Source organism: Phyllobates terribilis, unplaced genomic scaffold (assembly GCF_046119375.1).
Source record: "Phyllobates terribilis strain yellow unplaced genomic scaffold, ASM4611937v1 Scaffold_4__5_contigs__length_816908805, whole genome shotgun sequence".
Lineage (NCBI taxonomy): Eukaryota > Metazoa > Chordata > Amphibia > Anura > Dendrobatidae > Phyllobates > Phyllobates terribilis.
Window position 1 is genome coordinate 463,972,411 of NW_027362764.1, and position 18,861 is coordinate 463,991,271.

Consider the following 18,861-nt stretch of genomic DNA (forward strand, 5'->3'; position numbering starts at 1 on the left):
AAATACAGCCCCTTTTTCCAGAGTGCAGAGAAAAAACATAACTTTTTTTTTTAAGCTGATAGAACTTGAAATTCATGGCATGAATTACATTATATATGAATCAGGTATAATATATCAAATTTACCACTTTTTTTTTTTAATTTCTACAAGTATTGAATGATTATTACATTTTGCAGATAGCATCAGGATATATACTATAAAACTAGAAAAAACAGTGGGGTATATACAGTCCTGGGAGGGATTCTAAAATACCAACAGGGGAGAACCCCCACTAAATATCCCTCACTAATAAGACCTAAATCTTAACTTTTATTTTTAGATATACATAAATGAGGGTGTAGAAATAAACCGATTGAAAGTTGTTTTGCTCCCATTTTGCTAATTAGTCTCTTTATATTGAGCAATTATTATTCTTGAATAAATGGTGAAATGAAACATGTAGGGGACGACTATATTTTAAGTTTGCCCTGTTTTGCATATAAACTATGGCACCCGGGATGTCGTTTATACAAGAATAATAGCAATAATTGCTCAATATAAAGAATCTAATTAGCAAACTTGGGGCAAATAGCTTTTAATCTGTTTATTTCTACACCCTCATTTATGTACAGTTGTGCTCAAAAGTTTACATACCCCGGCAGAATTTTTCCTTTCTTGGCCTTGTTTCAGAGAATATAAATAACAAAAAAAACTTTTTCTTCACTCATGGTTATTGGTTGGCTGAAGCCATTTATTGTCAACTACTGTGTTTTCTCTTTTTAAATCTTAATGACAACCAAAAACATCCAAATGACCCTGATCAAAAGTTCACATACCCCAGTTCTTAGTACCATGTATTGCCCTCTCTAACATCAATGACAGCTTGAAGTCTTTTGTGGTAGTTGTGGATGTGGAGGTTTCTTATTTTCTCAGATGTTAAAGCTACCCAATCTTCTTGGCAAAAAGCCTCCAGTTCCTGTAAATTCCTGGGCTGTCTAGCATGAACTGCATGCTTGAGATCTCCCCAGAGTGTCTCAATGATATTGAGGTCAGGAGACTGAGATGGCCACTCCAGAACCTTCACTTTGTTCCGCTGTAGCCAATGACAGGTCGACTTGGCCTTGTGTTTTGGATCGTTGTCATGTTGAAACATCCAAGTATGTCCCATGCGCAGCTTCCGGGCTGATAAGTGCAAATTTGCCTCCAGTATTTGCCCAACCGCTAGGACCCCTAGCAATCCTGAGAACGTGGTTTTGGAACCCGGGAAATTGGCTCTGCAGATCCCCATCTTTAATGGAATACTCAAACCATGCACCTTTCAGTGTCTATAGGACTGAGGAGAAAGTTAAGCACACTGTTAACTTTTCCAGCAGTCACATAGACAATGGAAGCAGGTGGCTTGTTGAATCACTCACCGTAATGTTCCAAACTGCCTAGAGAAGAGCACTATGTGGGGGCCATTATACTGTACGGAGGATTATGTGGGGGCCATTATATTGTATGGAGGACTATGTGGGGGCCATTATACTGTATGGAGGACTATGTGGGGGCCATTATACTGTATGGAGGACTATGTGGGGGCCATTATACAGTATGGAGGACTATGTGGGGGCCATTATACTGTATGGAGGATTATGTGGGGGCCATTATACTGTATGGAGGGCTGTGTGGGGGCCATTATACTGTATGGAGGACTATGTGGGGGCCATTATACTGTATGGAGGACTATGTGGGGACCATCATACTGTATGGAGGGCTGTGTGGGGATTACAGTTGGAGAATCATACTGTGATGGGGTCACCATTCTCTGTCGGGGTGTTTGAGGGAGGGGAGTACTGTAGGGTCATCATACCTTGATTGTGGAAGAATTCACTGTGGGGTTAGCATACTGTGTTTGGGGGCTCTTTTTTGTTTGCATCATACTTTATTATCTGTATTGGTCAACATTTTTTATCCTCTGTTATTACATATTTAATTAGGCCATTGGGCCATATGTTTTTTTTCTGCTGTTATATAACATTATATTATTCCTAGATGTATTAATTAAAATGTACTTTGTTTCCATATGAAAATATTTGTTATATTTGATAAGGACAAACTTCCTCAATTGTAGACATTTTTTTAATAAATATCAAGGTTGGCCCGCAGCTTTGTCCAAGCTTTTAATTTTGTCCCTCTGTGTATGAGTTGGACATCCCTGGCATAAGTGGGGAAGAAAAATTCCGAATTTTGTAAAAAAAAAAATATATATATATATATATATATATAATTATATATATATCCTTGTGACGCCTTTGTAAGAGAGGCAAAACGTTTTTAATTTCCAGGAGGAGGAACTGTGTAGGGGCTTATTTTTTTGTGCCCTGAGCCAATGTTTTTATTGATAACATTTTGGGGTAGATACAAAAGTTTTGATCACCTTTTATTACTTTATTTTGTGCTGTTGCAGTGGTCGAAAAACGTTAAATTCTGGCGGCGTGATTTTTTTCCCCTGTTGATTACTCTGTTTACCGATTTTGGTTAAACCTGAATTTATTTTATATTTTGATAGATCTGACTTTTTGAAAATCTGTGATATCAAATGTATATTTGATTTTTTTCAATTTAATTTTTAATGGGCGAAAAGAAAGGTAATTTGAACTTTTAGATTTTTAAAGCATTTTTTTGCTGTACTTGCTAGTCCTCTTAGGGGACTTTAATCTGCGATCATCCGATCATTTGTACTATGCACCACAATATCATAGCATTGCTATATACAATACAGACCAAAAGTTTGGACACACCTTCTCATTTAAAGATTTTTCTGTATTTTCTTGACTATGAAAATTGTACATTCACACTGAAGGCATCAAAACTATGAATTAACACATGTGGAATTATATAGTTAACAAAAAAGTGTGAAACAACTGAAAATATGTCTTATATTCTAGGTTCTCCAAAGTAGCCACCTTCTGCTTTGATTACTGCTTTGCACACTCTTGGCATTCTCTTGATGAGCTTCAAGAGGTAGTCACCGGAAATGGTTTTCACTTCACAGGTGTGCCCTGTCAGGTTTAATAAGTGGGATTTCTTGCCTTATAAATGGGGTTGGGACCATCAGTTGTGTTGTGCAGAAGTCTGTTGGATACACAGCTGATAGTCCTACTGAATAGACTGTTAGCTGCTTTTTTCTTGCCATAATACAAATTCTAAGTAAAGAAAAACGAGTGGCCATCATTACTTTAAGAAATGAAGGTCAGTCAGTGCGAAAAATTGGGAAAACTTTGAAAGTGTCCCCAAGTGCAGTTGTAAAAACCATCAAGTGCTACAAAGAAACTGGTTCACGTGAAGACCGCCCCAGGAAAGGAAGGCCAAGAGTCACCTCTGCTTCTGAGGATAAGTTTATCCGAGTCACCAGCCTCAGAAATCGCAGGTTAACAGCAGCTCAGATTAGAGACCAGGTCAATGCCACACAGAGTTCTAGTAGCAGACACATCTCTACAACAACCGTTAAGAGGAGACTTTGTGCAGCAGGCCTTCATGGTAAAATAGCTGCTAAGAAACCACTACTAAGGACAGGCAACAAGCAGAAGAGACTTGTTTGGGCTAAAGAACACAAGGAATGGACATTAGACCAGTGGAAATCTGTGCTTTTGTCTGATGAGTCCAAATTTGAGATCTTTGGTTCCAACCACCGTGTCTTTGTGCGACGCAGAAAAGGTGAACGGATGGACTCTACATGCCTGGTTCCCATCGTGAAGCATGGAGGAGGAGGTGTGATGGTGTGGGGGTGCTTTGCTGGTGACACTGTTGGGGATTTATTCAAAATTGAAGGCATACTGAACCAGCATGGCTACCACAGCGTCTTGCAGCAGCATGCTATTCCATCCGGTTTGCGTTTAGTTGGACCATCATTTATTTTTCAACAGGACAATGACCCCAAACACACCTCCAGGCTGTGTAAGGGTTATTTGACCAAGAAGGAGAGTGATGGGGTGCTACGCCAGATGACCTGGCCTCCACAGTCACCAGACCTGAACCCAATCGAGATGGTTTGGGGTGAGCTGGACCGCAGAGTGAAGGCAAAAGGGCCAACAAGTGCTAAGCATCTCTGGGAACTCCTTCAAGATTGTTGGAAGACAATTTCCGGTGACTACCTCTTGAAGCTCATCAAGAGAATGGCAAGAGTGTGCAAAGCAGTCATCAAAGCAAAAGGTGGCTACTTTGAAGAGCCTAGAATATAAGACATATTTTCAGTTGTTTCACATTTTTCTGTTAAGTATATAATTCCCCATGTGTTAATTCATAGTTTTGATGCCTTCAGTGTGAATGTACAATTTTCATAGTCATGAAAATACAGAAAAATCTTTAAATAAGAAGGTGTTTCCAAACTTTTGGTCTGTACTGTATATATAGCAAAAACACTATCTCCCATGAGTTGGACTAGGAGTACTGTCATGACAGGCACAGGGATCTTCAGCAGACCCCTGGCCAACATGCCACCCTGCGACACCCCAGGCAACGGGCATATAGAAAAACGTCCCCTGCTGATGCACTGTAAATGCCACTGTCTCAAATTGACAGCGGCATTTGACAGGTTAACAGTCATGGCTGGAGTTCTGCTCCACCGGTGGCTGTTACAGGCAGATAATGGCTGATTATTACAGACTTCATCAGCCGGTAAAGAAGCGGGTTCTGCTTCCAAGCCTGCATCAAAGGCAGGGAGCCGGCATATGACATACCCTGTACGTCATATGTCGTTAATTGGTTTGGCCACTACTTTAGCAGTCACTTTTCTTGTGAACGAACTACAAAAGATATGCTTGAATTACTCTCCATTCATTGTCTATAGGACTGCTGCAGAAAGCTAAGCAGACTGTTCAGCTGTTTCCAGCAGTCCCATGGACAATGAAAGCAGGTGGCTCATTGAATCACTCAATATAGAGTTACAGACTGCCTAGAGAAGAGATCTGTTACATAAGATCGTGAGCCCTCGCGGGCAGGGTCCTCTCTCCTCCTGTACCAGTCGGTGACTTGTTTTTGTTCACACTATTGTACTTGTTTGCTATGTATACCCCTTTACACATGTTAAGCGCCATGGAATTAATGGCGCTATAATAATAATAAATAATAATACAGTTGAAAAAATACACATATCCATCAATTTAATTCAAGGGATGGGAGAGGATAAATTGAATGGGGTTTAGGAACATCCATAATGCATGATCCAGTCTGCCCTAATGAGAAACTTATTCCCTCCTGAGCCTGAATGTCTATTGACTGGATCAACATTCGGAACAAGAATTTTATACAAATATAGTATGTTAAATTGTTATTTTAGTCTTAAAAAAATTAAAGGAGTTGTTCACTAGCTACCAAATAAGCTCTTTTTATAAATACTTTGATTTCCCTAATGTTTCTGTGACTTGAGATGCTCTCCTGGTCACGTGATGCCTGACTGACAATTTCCCGACTTCTTGGGAATCTGATGTGACTGAGATCACATAGTCTTGATTCCATATATAAAGGGAATCTGATGTGACATCACAATCATGTGACTTTCCATGCTAATGGGATGGGTTCACTGCTTCTGCGCAGGGAGCTGCGGACTCTGCTCTCCCACCCTCCATCCAGAGCTTTCCTTGTAAATATCTATAATGTAACCGGGGATGCGTGTCTCTGTCTGAAGCCTCGATAGACTGCGCATGCACGACGCGCAGTCTGGCTCCAGACAGAAGCACGCATCGAGCCGTTACATGTAAGAGGAGTATATGGCGCCGGAGATCGCGGTATGCGTAGACACTGAACGCATACCGCGATCTCCGGCGCCATACTTAGATACTTACCCGACCGCGAGGAGCGTTGCCGTGGCGCCTCTCTTCGCTGGAGACCGGGGGCGGAGTGAATGCGTCGGATCGGCGCGTGCCCATTGCGCTATCCGGCACCATTTTACTGAAGACACATTTACAGTGTGTCTTCAGCAAAATGGCTCCGGACAGCGCGGTGCTCCAGCGCCGCACACCTCCGCCGGCCTCCGACAGAAGAGGACGCAGCAGTGCTGGAGTACAGAGAAGAAAGGTGAGTATAACTGGTTTTTTTTTGCATGTGTGTACAGTGTGAAAGGGATGAGGGGGCCACACATACCAGGATTGGGGAGTGAGGGGTACCACGCATACCATGATTGGGCGGTGAGGAGTGCCACGCATACCAGGATGGGGGGTACCACGCATACCAGGATTGGGGGGTGAGGGGTACCACGCATACCGGGATTGGGGGGTGAGGGGTACCACGCATACCGGGATTGGGGGGTGAGGGGTGCCACGCATACCGGGATTGGGGGGTGAGGGGTGCCACGCATACCGGGATTGGGGGGTGGGGGGTGAGGGGTGCCACGCATACCGGGATTGGGGGGGTGAGGGGTGCCACGCATACTGGGATTGAGGGTGAGGGGTGCCACGCATACCGGGATTGGGGGGGTGAGGGGTGCCACGCATACTGGGATTGAGGGTGAGGGGTGCCACGCATACCGGGATTGGGGGGGTGAGGGGTGCCACGCATACTGGGATTGAGGGTGAGGGGTGCCACGCATACCGGGATTGGGGGTGAGGGGTGCCACGCATACCGGGGTGAGGGGTGCCACGCATACCGGGATTGGGGGTGAGGGGTGCCACACATACCGGGGTGAGGGGTGCCACGCATACCGGGGTGAGGGGTGCCACGCATGCCGGGATTGGGGATGAGGGATGGAGTGCCATGCATACCAGGATGAGGAATGGGGTACCATGCATACCAGGATGAGGGATACCATACACATCAGGATAGTGATGAATGGTGCCACGCATACCGGGATTGGGAGTGAGGGATAGGGTGCCATGCATACCAGGATGAGGGATAGCATACACACCAGGATAGGGGTGCCACGCATACCAGGATTGGGGGTGAGGGGTGCCACGCATACCAGGATTGGATGGTGGGGACAGGATGGGGGCAGCACAAATACAAGGAGGGGGGGGCAGCACATACCAGCATGGGAGACCATATACCAATAAAAATGCTTGCCACCCGGGCGTAGAACGGGTTCAATAGCTAGTGTATATATACAGCAGAGTGTAAATATATCTGCACACCATGCACTGTTGATGTCCACCATGCTGTATACCCCCCATACGATACAGAATATACATTCATACCCCTCTCCCTATCCATCAAGCTACAGTAAAACATGTGTGGTCAGTGAGGGGGGTACGGGATAAACCTTATGGCCAGAGCTTGTGTACCACTGCTTGTGTGCAATTTTTTTTTTTTTCAGAAAAACTGTGAAAAAATGGCGACTTCTGGCATTTTCGGGCCACTTTTGGCCAGCTCCACCAAAGTCAGTGGGATGGGTGTGGCAATGCCCTCCTAACAAATTCATCAAAAGTGGCAGTGTGCATTACACCAGAAATGTTACTTCAGTGCCTGACTGGAATAACATTTCTGGTGATGTCCTTAATGTATTTAGTGCATCTAATTCTCTCATTCCCATCATTAAGACTGATGTACGAAATGCCAGTGTTTAATCAATTGGGACCAGGGGCCCTTGTAATCTTGAAAGTTAACTTCATTCCTTCATCTAATTACAATGTGTGCTAGAATTGCCAAAAGTAAAATATTCTAAAAGTATTTTTATCCTGTGGGCTCTATAATATTTGTAGGCATTTTAGGCCTTTGGCTAATAGTACTCAGAAGAGGAGCTATTAAGAAAATGTTTATGCAAAAGTAAAATGTTAATAATTTAGACCATTCTTGCCTTGACAAGTTCTGGTATGTTAAGGATTTCAAGGCTGAGCTTTTACAGGAGCCACTTTAATAACTGAACATTCCCTTTAAACACCAGATAAAATATGTTAGTGCAAGGGCTAAAGGGCGGTACGTTAAGCAGGGATTAATTTAGCACCAGATAGAGTCCCTGTTTTTAATTCACTTGCAGGAACACTGCTGATGAAACTGATGCTGTTATTACTGGTGGAGGAAATGAGGGGTGGTGCCTGACATATGGATTTAGAGAAGGAAATTGAAGCACCCTATGTCACACATGTCAAACTCTGGCCCACGGGCCAAATCTGGCCCTCAGGATGATTATATTTGGCGGGAGACTACGTGGAGCCATTATTCTGTATGGAGGCCTATGTGGGGGCCGTTTTCCTCTATGGAGGACTCAGGGGTGGATTAAGAGTAGCAAGGGCCCCGGGCAGTTTAGAAGGCGTGGGCCCCCCCTACACACACACACACACACCTGATTTATCACGTGACATGTCACATGATCCCCTGTGATAGATCATGTGATAGTTCATGTGAAATGTATTTGGCACAATATTAATTATAATATATTTTTTTAGGCTGTGTGCCCACTATGCGTTTTTTAAGCGTTTCTGCAGCAGCAATTCCGCTGCAGAAACACTTAAAAAGCGCTTGGTAGAAGGTCTGCCATGTTCCCCAATGATAATCCGCATGTGCTGTGCACATGCTGCGGAAATTTCCGCTGCAGATTATCATTGCGGAAAAATCCGCAGCATTACCAATTATTTTGCGGAAGCGCGGCGTTTTCGCCGCCATTGACTTGCATTAGAACGCATGGAATCCGCATCCCTGCATCTGTAGATGCGGAATCCATGTGTTTCAATGTGTGCGGATGGTAACCGGGTGTGGAGGACAGGAGACTCTCCTCCGGACCCGGGTACCATAGAACCTGTAAAAAAAAAGAATAAAATAAAAAATAAATATTTATACTTACCTTCTGATGGCCCCCGGTGTCTTTATCCGATGCGTCCTGGCTTGCCGGCAGCTCGCGATGGTCTGAAAAGGACCTGCCGTGACGTCATTTAGTCATGTGACGAGTCACGCGACCGCTGACGTCGGCAGGCCATCAGAAGGTAAGTATATATTTTTTATTTTTTACCATTCTTTTACGGTCACACTATATAAATCCATGCTGTAACCAAGTTGTCAAGCACTTTCCAAGTGATTCTAAAATCGCTTGGAAAGCGCTTGTCAACCCGCATGCGGAAATGCATGTGAAGAACGCTTCACATCCGCATGTCCCTGGCTGGAAAACGCATGTACAATCCGCATGTACAATTCGCTTGTAAAATTCGCATGCGTTTTTTCTGCCAGGGAGATGCAGAAACGCTCAAAAAAAAATCCGGAACATTTCTGTATCGTGGGCACATAGCCTTACATTAATTGTATGACTTAATATTGAGCACACGTAGCCATCTATACACAGCAGGAGGCTGCACGGTGCCATCTATACACAGCGGGAGGCCGCACGGCGCCATCTATACACAGCAGGAGGCCGCACGTAGCCATCTGTACACAGCAGGAGGCCGCACGGCACCATCTATACACAGCAGGAGGCCACACGGCGCCATCCATACACAGCAGGAGGCCGCACTGCGCCATCTATACACAGCAGGAGGCCGCACGACGCCATCTATACACAGCAGGGGGCCGCACGGCACCATCTATACACAGCAGGAGGCCGCACTGCGCCATCTATACACAGCAGGGGGCCGCACGGCGCCATCTATACACAGCAGAGGACCGCACAGCGCCATCTATACATAGTGGGAGGCCGCAAGGCGCCCCCCCCAGAGACAGCAGGAGGCCGCACGGCTCCAACTATACTCAGCAGGAGGCCGCACGCAGTCACGCATGCAGTCACGCACACACACAAACATATACAGACACACATACACGCATAAACACATTTGAAACACAAAAATACATATAAACAGACATCACACAATGATATATGCCTGCACACATACACGCACACATACACATACACACAGACTCACCATCCCCGGCTCCATTCCTCCTGCCTGCTCTGACTTCTCCGTTGCAGCAGTGCAGGCCGGGCGCGCACTGCGTGACGTCACAGCTAGGAGACACGGCCGCGCACAGGGCCGTGTCTCCTAGCAGTGACGCGGCCGGGCCAGCACAGGGAAGTTAACTGCTGCAGTGCTGGCCCGGCCGATGAAGAAGTAGCGGCCGTGCACCGCTGCTGGGGGAGCGGTCCGGGGCCCCCCCTCCCGCCACTGCTACCGGTATATGCCGCGGCGGCCCGCACATATAATGAGGGCAATCCGGCATTAGACACCCCGCCCGGAGCCGCAGGCCCCCTGCAGGCTCGGGGCCCCAGGCGGTAGCCCGGATTGCCCTCATTATAATCCGCCTATGGGAGGACTATGTGGGGACCATTATACTGTATGGAGGACTATGTGAGGCCCATTATATTGCATGGAGGACTATGCGGGCCCATTATACTGTATGAAGGACTATGTGAGGCCCACTATTCTGTATGGAGGGCTATGTGGGGCCATTATTCTGTATGGAGGACTATGTGGGGCCCATTATACTGTATGGAGGACTATGTGAGGCCTATTATATTGTATGGAGGACTATATGGGCCCATTATACTGTATGGAGGACTATTTTAAGCCCATTATTCTGTATGGAGGACTATGTGGGGCCCATCATACTGTGTGGAGGTCTGTGTGGGGATCACAGTTGTGACATCATACTGTGATGGGTCGCCATACTTTGCTGGGGGGGACAATAGGGTCATCATACTGTGCATGTGGAGGGTACTGTGGGGGTATCATCCTGAGTTTGGGGGGCACTTTTGTTGGCATCGTACTTTATTCAAGGTTTTTTTTCTTTTGTTATTATATATTTAAATTGGGCCATATGCTTTTTACTGCTCTAACATAACATTATATTATTCCAGTATGTCCCATTTGTGATTATGTGCTAATTTTATTCTAAGATCTAATAATTAAAATGTACTTTATTCGTGGGACACGCCCTTTAAGTTAATTTCCATATGAAAAGTATCATGATTTATATTTGATAAAGAAAAACTTCCTCAATTGTAAAAGTTTTTTTTAATAAATATCAAAGTTGGCCCCTGACTTTGCCCAAGTTTTTAATTTTGGCCCTGTGTGTATTCTGGTTTGACCCAATGTCATGTATTGCCACCTCCTGGCTACACATGATGTATAGAATAAATGTAACAATTTTTATAATCTACCTTATAAATATTTACCCCTTCAGGACCGGGCAATTTTTACTGTAAATAAATAGTTTATTCGATTTTGTTTTTTTCCTCCTCTTTTTCCAAAAACCATAACATTTTTATTTTTTTCATTGTAATTTTGAATGACACCGTTCATTTTACCTTAAAGGGGTTGTCCAGGTTTGGCACAAGAGTTTGCGAGGTCACCCATGTCTAGTCCGAATATGGCCGGCAGTATGCATGTTGCATACTTGCAGTTACATGGCTGCCGGTCTCGCCCGTGGCCCTGGAGAATCCTGACAGCATGTACTATGCGCGATGTGAGGATTCACAAGTCTGCAGTCACATGTCTGCAGTAACATAGAGTGCCTCCAGACTTTTGTACCAAATCTGGACAACTTCTTTAAAATCTACTGGAAAACGATGTAAAAAAATTATAAGTTGGGTTAAATGGTGAAAAAATGCAATTCTGCCATTATCTTCTGGTCATAACATAGAAATGACTTGTCAACATAATTCTCCAGGTTAGTATGGTTACAATGATGCCAAACATTTTTTGTATTTAAAATGTGAAAAAGACCTTTCAGTAAAAAAAAAAAAAATTGTTTTTGTGTCACCATATTTGCGTGACAAGCGGACGTGTTCATTGACCCCATTTTTTGGGAGTCCGTATGATGTTTTGATTTTGTTTTTCTATATTTTTTAAAGTGCTATGGGGACAGAAAAAAAACCACATTTCTGGCGTTTCCAATTCTTTTCTCTATAAGGTTTTAACCATACTGGCTAATTAACTTGTTATTTTGATAGACTGGACTACAGATGCGACAACACCTCATGTTTATTTTTTTTATCGCTTTAGATTTAATCTGGGGTGATTAAAATTTTTATATTTTTAAAAACTTTTTCTTTGCTTTTTAATTTGGACTTGTCTTAAAAAAGAGCTATGTGTGCATATAAATAGTTTGGGGTGTGAAATCCTGCCGACAGACTCCCTTTAATGCTGCAGGTCACTTGAACCATTTTAGTAATGCCCTGTTTTGGGGCTTTTTTTCATTTAATAAATCCATGTCATGTTTTCAGTCAGTGAGAATAACTAGCACTGTATACTGCATTGTTACCATTCTACAAAGACTTGTAGATGTGCTTAAAGTACTGACTCAAGATAGGTTTCTTTCTTGGATAAGGTCACTTACACTAGTGCATTATGGGGTTTTGTTTTTTTTTCATTTATTCCAGGCATAATAATATGTTATGCAACTTTGTAATATAAAATATCTGTGAATGTATGATGAATGCTCTAGGTAAAATTTTGTAACTGAAAAATATTGGATACTTTTTATTCACTGACAAGTAGAGGTCTTCAGAACTTAATCAGTTAAACCTACTTACTAGTTAGTAAGTATATTAGAAAGTTTCAGAACTTCATTATACAAGGAAAATGTTTATTCTCAGAAAACTATAAACTACTATTGAATATAAACATTTTAACTTGCCTTCTCCAGGGGTTATTGAGTTTGTAATGGTGAAAAATACAGTATAGTGAATCAGTGGTTATGTTGTCACCAGTGATAAGCAGAAGACAATCTGTACAAACCACATTGTTCCCAGGTATATGAAAGTGAAGGTACCCAAAAGTGACGCTTTCATATCTGCAATAGTTCAGGCAAATGTCATACCGCACAAGTTAGCTTTCACAAAAAGAGAAGTATAGTAATTGTATGACCTGTTTATGCCTCCATAGGATAACATAAGCACTTTTTTTCTGACATTACAGTAGCCTGAATGTACAAGTGCTTCTCACTAAATTAGAATATTATCAAAAAGTTAATTTATTTCAGTTCTTCAATACAAAAAGTGAAACTCATGTATTATATAGAGTCATTACAGAGTGATCTATTTCAAGTGTTTATTTCTGTTAATGTTGATGATTATGTCTTACAGCCAATGAAAACACAAAAGTCATTTATCTCAGTAAATTAGAATACTTTACAACAACAGCTTGGAAAATGTTTTTAAAATCCGAAATGTTGGCCTACTGAAATGTATGTTCAGTAAATGCACTCAATACTTGGTCGGGGCTCCTTTTGCATCAATTACTGCATCAACGCGGCGTGGCATGGAGGCGATCAGCCTGTGGCACTGCTGAGGTGTTATGGAAGTCCAGGTTGCTTTGATAGCAGCCTTCAGCTCGTCTGCATTGTTGGGTCTGGTGTCTCTCATCTTCCTCTTGACAATACCCCATAGATTCTCTATGGGGTTAAGGTCAGGCGAGTTTGCTGCCAATCAAGCGCAGTGATACTGTTGTTTGTAAACCAGGTATTGGTACTTTTGGCAGTGTGGACTGGTGCCAAGTCCTGCTGGAGAATGAAATTTCCATCTCCAAAAAGCTTGTCGGCAGAGGGAAGCATTAAGTACTCTAAACTTTCCTGGTAGACGGCTGCGCTGACTTTGGTCTTGATAAAACACAGTGGACCTACACCAGCAGATGACATGGCTCCCCAAACCATCACTGATTGTGGAAACTTCACACTAGACCTCAAGCAGCTTGGATTGTGGCCTCTCCACTCTTCCTCCAGACTCTGGGACCTTGAAGAACTGAAATAAATTAACTTTTTGATGATATTCTAATTTAGTGAGAAGCACCTGTACATTTCTCCACTTTGTGTATTGGTTATGGTTTTTGATAACCATCGCTGTAAGGCGCAATGAGTTGCTGAAGTTGCGTATGGTTTCAAAAGAACGAAAACCACAAGCATGTAACATAAAACCATGAGCTGTTGTGTTTCATTTTTAAACTATCAATATCCTGATTCTTGATATAAAACAGGGAGGTGTACTGCGGAAAACTCTGTAGTGCTACGGTTTAATTAGATATCAGATGACACCGTATCGTTTTTAATTGGAGATCATAGTTAAAAGGGTTTTATATTGGTAGCATATTCTTAGGATAGGCCATCAATAGTTGATTGTGGGGTGGCACTGGCACCCCCACCAATCAGCTGTTATCGGCAGCGGCCAGAAGTAAATGGATGTCTGCACAAAAATCAGACTAAACACTTACACTTTGTGAGTGGCTCCCAAGCCATTCACATGTAAAGCCCTTGTAATAGTGGGTCAGCCTGCAAGTCACCCTAGATGCAGTCGTCGTAATAAAAAAAACAGCTAAAAAAAAGAAAACACTAGCCAAAACGAACGTTATGCAATGCAAAAACAAGAGGATTAACTGTAGACACTTACACCTTGAGTGGGAGTGGGGGTAGAAAGGAGCCTGCCTGTACCCCCCTGGTGAATCACATAATCCTTGAATGAGGTATGTTGCTTCACTGGTCTCGTGGGGATACACCTTCCAACTCAGTCTGCTTGCACCTCTCACTGGATCCCCCCTTCCTCTCAGCCAGATGGCTGCTCCACCCAGTGTCAGCCTGGGGTCTCAAGGACCCACCAGTAACCATCTCCAGAGCCCCACTTTTTAGCTACATGCAAATGTGACATTATCCTATGTATATAACAATGAACTGGGTAGATTGTTAAATGAATAAGATGCTGCCTTTGTCTGTACATAGTGAATCATATATACTCTGCCAAGTACTGCTCATATAAGAGGGTGGTGGCCAACTCTAGCACAGGGGCCCACCGGAGGATTTACCTGTTCTCCTGTGGGCCAGTCCGAGCCTCGCTGCACCCTATGTGTGGCCGAAAAGTTCCACCGCCTCCAATAGACCAAACGTAAGTAATCAAAAAAGGATTGGTTTATTAATAAAAAACAAATGAACAAGTGAAACAACGCGTTTTGGGATAAAACCCGTCTGCAGGCTTATTAGGTGTTCAAAATAATCCTCTTATATAGCCTCCCTCCTCCCCTGGACATGACATTAACCCCTTCCCCTATTTTCTGTATATCCCCATTATCTAAAAGAATGAATTCCTCCTTTTTCAAAATAATCTAAATCCCTTTGGAATAAACATATATTGATTGAAAAATTAAAAAACCCTTAAAACATTACTATTAATACGCACTAACTTCAAATACATTCCTTTAATTAATTTTTTATAATGAGAGGTTTATCCCCTTTGGTAACAAGCAATCAAGACGGAAGATCCAGTACATCTCCCTTCTACACGGATCCTTGTATCTGGAGAAGGAAAAGAGTACTCGTTCAATGGGTGTAACTTTTAAGGTGCTGTAGTGCCCATTGTGGGCCATGGAGAGGTGATGGACACACTGTGATTTTTTACATTGTTTAATGTTATATCTGTGTTTAAGTCTTTCCATCAATAGCGTGGTGGTACTACCCACATATTGAATGCCACACGGGCATGCGTTGTTTTACTTTTTAATTAGTTTTTTTGTTAATCCTTTTTTGATCATCTACAGTCATGGCCAAAAGTTTTGAGAATGACACCAAAATTATATTTTCACATGATCTGCTGGCCTCTGGTTTTTATTAGTGTTTGTCTGATGTTTATATCACATACAGAAATATAATTGCAATCATATTATGAGTACCAATAGGTTATATTGACAGTTTGAATGAGTTAATGCAGCAAGTCAATATTTGCAGTGTTGCCCCTTCTTCTTCAAGACCTCTGTAATTCTCCCTGGCATGCTCTCAATCAACTTTTGGACCAAATCCTGACTGATAGCAGTCCATTCTTGCATAATCAATGCTTGCATTTTGCCAGAATTTGTTGGTTTTTGTTTGTCCACCCGTCTCTGATTGACCACAAGTTCTCAATGGGATTAAGATCTGGGGAGTTTCCAGGCCATGGACCCAAAATCTCTATGTTTTGTTCCATGAGCCATTTAGTTATCACCTTTGCTTTATGGCAAGGTGCTCCATCATGCTGGAAAAAGCATTGTTGGGCGCCAAACTGCTCTTGGACGGTTGGGAGAAGTTGCTCTTGGAGGACATTCTGGTACCATTCTTTATTCATGGCTGTGTTTTTAGGCCAGACTGTTAGTGAGCTGATTCCATTGGCTGAGAAGCAACCCCACACATGAATGGTTTCAGGATGCTTTACAGTTGGCATGAGACAAGACTGGTGGTAGCGCTCACCTCTTCTTCTCCGAATAAGCTGTTTTCCAGATGTCCCAAACAATCGAAAAGGGGATTCATCAGAGAAAATGACTTTGCCCCAGTCCTCAGCAGTCCACTCCCTGTACCTTTTGCAGAATATCAGTCGGTCCCTGATGTTTTTTTCTGGAGAGAAGTGGCTTCTTTGCTGCCCTCCTTGAAACCAGCCCTTGCTCAAAGAGTCTCCGCCTCACAGTGCGTGCAGAAGCACTCACACCAGCCTGCTGCCATTCCTAAGCAAGCTCGGCACTGCTGGTAGTCCGATCCCGCAGCTGAAACAGTTTTAAGATACGGTCCTGGCGCTTGCTGGTCTTTCTTGAGCGCCCTGGAGCCTTTTTGACAACAATGGAAGCTCTCTCCTTGAAGTTCTTGATGATGCGATAGATTGTTGACTGAGGTGCAATCTTTGTAGCTGCGATACTCTTCCCTGTTAGGCCATTTTTGTGCAGTGCAATGATGGCTGCACGTGTTTCTTTAGAGATAACCATGGTTAACTGAAGAGAAACAATGATGCCAAGAACCAGCCTCCTTTTAAAGTGTCCAATGATGTCATTCTGATTGATCGCCAGCCCTGTTCTCATCAACACCCACACCTGTGTTAATCACTAAAACGATGTTAGCTGCTCCTTTTAAGGCAGGACTGCAATGATGTTGAAATGTGTTTTGGGGGTTAAAGTTCATTTTCTGGGCAAATATTGACTTTGCAAGTACAGTAATTGCTGTTAAGCTGATCACTCTTTGACATTCAGGAGTATATGCAAATTGCCATTACAAAAAATGAAGCAGTAAACTTTGGAAAAATTACTATTTGTCTCATTCTCAATACTTTTGGCCATGACTGTACGTGTGGTATATTGGAGGTGGTAGAACTTTTTGGCCACACATAGGCTGGACCAGTCATCCGGCTGAGGAGGAGGGGAGATCCAGCGAGAGGTGTAAGTGGCCACAGTTCATCCTCTTGTTATTACATTGCATAATGGTGGTTTCGACTGATGCTTTATTTTTTGCTTTTTTAGTGGGTAGCCTAACAATAGCTCATCAATAAAAAGTACTGACCAACCCCTTTAATTTCTCTTGTTTTAATGAGAATCGGTCATTAGATTCATGCTGCCCGAGCCTGGGAAAATGGAGTCAGTTGTGATGAGCGAGGGTGCTCGTTTAACTCTTTAACCATGCATGCGAGGGTGCTTACCGAGTATCTTCAGCGTACTCGTATTTTATGTTTGAGTCCCTGTGTCTGCATGATTTATAGCTGTTAGCCTCAACACATGTGAGGGTTCCCTAACAAACAGGCAATCCCTGCATGTGTTGAGGCTGTCTTAAAGCCATAAGTCATGCAGACGCAGGGACTTGAACATAATATATGAGCGTGGTGCACATACTCTGTAAGCACCCGAACATGCTTGGTTAAAGGGTTAAATGAGCACGCTCGCTTATCACTAGTAGCCAGGTATGCTTTACTTTAAAACATCATTTCAGAGAAGACATAGGGCCCCATTCATCAAAGCTTTTATACTAGTATTCTGCCGTAAAAAGTTTTAAAAAGTCGCGCAACTGGCAGCTGTGCTACAATTATTAGACTTATGGCATTCTCACGCCATTTTCACCCAGCTCTGACTAAGAGAGTGGAGCTGGGGTGGGATGGGGGTGTGATGACCTCCGCTCATCAAATTCATGACAAGCGGCAGCGTTTGCTAAGATACAAATATTACTCCAGCAGATACTGGAGTAGGGTTTGTGGCGAGGCACATACAGAGATGCACGCCTCTTATCCAGCACCTCTGATTCATAAAAAGGTGTATACCTCCTACTCCAGCCCATGTCCTCATTAAGACATGGAAGAACAATGCCCGTCTTGATGTATCTGGCACTAAGCTTGAAAAGTCTCTCTCCACACTGCTCCAATTGATTGATAGATCTATTCCATGCATTTACATAGGGAGAGATCTATCAATTCGAGTTAAAGATACCTGGTTGCAATCACGCAGTAAGGTTTTGATTCATGCTGCCCGTGGTTTGGATAGCATGAATCTAATGACCAGTTCCATTTAATTATTTGATAGAGATGGGTAAAATATTTATTACAAAACCAGCCTGATCCCTTTAAAAGTCATTTTACATTTTTTTTAACTTACAAACAAGACTGCCTTCAAAATAACACACACAAAAAATATTTTTGGTATAATGCATGACCTATATATTTTTTGTGTAATGCTTGGATTATTTAGCTAACAGTCCTAAAGGGGTCATCCAACTCTGTTGCAACTGATTACTTATAATTTGGTTTTCATTTCTGTGTAAAGGAACCTACTGTTTCATAAGTTTTGATTTTAAATAGGTTGTCCACTACATAGTATACTGCCCCCATCGATTTAAACCTGGTAAACCAGCATCCAGCACGCTCTTGCGGCCAATGAAAGCAGAAGGAAACCGCACGGTGGATGCTGGGCTGTGACGTGCGGTGAAACCCCGCCCACAGCCCATCAATTAGGGGGTGAGTGCCACTGGGTCACGCCTCCATTAATCCGGAACTTGGTTGACATCAGGATGTCAGAGGAACCTTCAGCCGAGGTCACGTGATGCCTAGTCAGCGGTCAGCGATACCGCCGCTCACATGCACAATTTGCAACGGTATGTATTTACAAAAACACTTGTTTACCAGCTTTAAATCGATGGGGGCTGTATACTATGTAGTGGACAACCTCTTGAACTACCAATATTTCAGTTTCAAATAATTGGAGATAGAATAAATAACAGCAAAATAAAGGT